Source organism: Buceros rhinoceros, unplaced genomic scaffold (assembly GCF_000710305.1).
Source record: "Buceros rhinoceros silvestris isolate BGI_N320 unplaced genomic scaffold, ASM71030v1 scaffold1595, whole genome shotgun sequence".
NCBI lineage: Eukaryota > Metazoa > Chordata > Aves > Bucerotiformes > Bucerotidae > Buceros > Buceros rhinoceros.
In genome coordinates, this window is record NW_010410921.1 from 1 (window position 1) to 2,413 (window position 2,413).

Consider the following 2,413-nt stretch of genomic DNA (forward strand, 5'->3'; position numbering starts at 1 on the left):
GCAGACATCACACTACACAGTCCTTTCGGGAACGCCGTCTCCTGCAGCAGCAGGGAAACTCCGTCAGCTCGCTCGCTAGGTGATGCACAGTGAATCCACAGACCCGAATGCCAAGCATGGGTGATCAAAGGGACGCTTCAGCTCGATGCCAGAGGGATTGCATATTGTCCCCAACTGTTAGGAGCTTTGGGAAACATGTATCAAAGAAACTCTAAGATGAAATTGTCTTTTTAGTGTCTCTAGGATTTGGTGAGCATTATGTGTTCAAAGCACTGCCTTGCCTTTTGTCATGAGTACAGATTGAGTCTACCATAGCTTTAGGTTAGAGTAGATTTCCCAGTGCTTATGTTATATATATATATGTGTATTATGCGTGCACACACACACACATATATAGATACATACCTCATATTCGACTTTATTTAATCAGAATAAATTAAACATAATTCCTTTTTAACTGGGCACAAAATGAGAGCTACATCTTCATACACAAATAAGAAATAAATGCTCTTCAAGCATATTATATGCTTAATTTTAAATTATTTGCTTTCTATAAGAAATCTATAGGACTTTGGCTATTCAGACTTAAAAGGTAGATTTTTTAAATGATACTTTTGAATTTGGCTTTCAAAAGTGACTCAATAAAATGCTACTTTGAAGGTAGGACTAAATAGATGATAGAAAGTGTGTGTCGTGAGTGATCACACAAGGCAGACAGAGGGCCTTTGGTTACAAGGAGAGTTGCACCAGTTGATTATCAGTTAAAAAATGATAGAATTGTTGATCTATACATTTTTGTCAGTGCCATCTATAAACCAAATACATCAGTTTGGATGAGAGTGTGGTAAATACTACACTATATGGCTATATTTAAATACGTTCACTTTCGTGATATGTAAAATATGACTTTTTTTTCCACATGAAAGCATCAGCTCTAAAAATATTTATCTTGGAAATCACTATTACTTACTTTTTATCAAAAAAATTTTCCCTGATTTTTCTTCTTTTTACATTTGTGCTGATGGCAGACATGAATGATCATTGAAACATAGAGATTACCTTAAGACTGGTCTCTTTAAGATTTCTCGCTGCTCTGTGGCCTTGGAAAGCCATAGAATAAATCAGTATTTAAAGCTTATCTGCTGGAAAGTCACTTTACCTTTTCGTGACAACTCAATCCTAACTAGTATCTCAGCAATACTTCGGTTCCTCTAAGTACACTTGTATTTACTATGGCCAAATCCTAAAGTCCTTCACCAGACAAAGAGCCCACTCAGTGGAACGGTGGTTTTGGCTGAGTAAAGGCAGAGTAAAAGCTAATGAACCTCAGGAATTGGCCCTGCGTAAATACCCTGGAGAGTATCACTCGCATGCATTGATGCCTTGAACTTATTTCAAATACCTCCCGTGTCATTCTTTGCCTGGCACGAAATCTCCTTCGCTGCCAGCGGGCTAATTCGTGAGGCGGTGGCTCAGGTCTTACTCACGCCTTCCCCAGGGTCTTGCCTTGCTGGGACACAAGGGCGACTTCTGAGCGGGTACCTGGGGCTGCGTCCCACCGCCCAGGGGTGGGGTGGGCTGAGCAGAGCAGAGTTAACCCCAACGCGTGTACAGTTTTGTGCCAAGGAGAGACCTAACAAAGCTATCGTCGTAACCCATAATAGTTCCTAAAACATATATGTGCTTATTGCTTTTGTCCGTACATGCTGCATTCACTATTACAGATTACAGACAGAAGTACTGTACAGCTTGGACGGACAGACATTTACATTCAGGACTAACCAACGGCTTTTTTTTTTTTTTTTTTTACAATAGGAAGGAACAAAACGCAGCGGACTCGAGCGGCTCGGGGTCTTCCTCCCGCCTGTGTGCCTCCGCTCCCGCATCCCGTGCCTCAGCACGTCCCCGGACCTGCTGCATGCAGACCCCAGCAGGTCCTCCGAAACAGGTCAGGAAACACTCATCGACGGAATTATTTACAATTGAGTTTTACAGTAGAAACAGAGAACAACATAAAAGATTACCATCACAGTTACCACAGGACAGCTTGTGACTTGCTACGGGCGTGTAACAAATCACAGTCATGACAGGAGGCACAAATTAAAATAGTGCTTGGTTAAAGTGCTTGATTGTTACACTCTGCTATCCTACTCCGCATCACAACAACAACAACAAAAAGTCAACGTAAAGTGCTTTTCCTCCCCCAAGATTAAAAACCAAAGACAAATTATTTCCTACACGATTTGACATAACTTTATTGAAACAATAATATTTTAAAAACCTAGGCTGGTGGCTGCTAGTTCTGTTCAGTTAAAATGGTCGGATCCTTTTTTTTCTTTTTTTTTTTTTCATCTTTCACTTAAAAATGACTGGATGTTACTAAAACATCAGGCCCGATTCTCCTGTCTCTCGC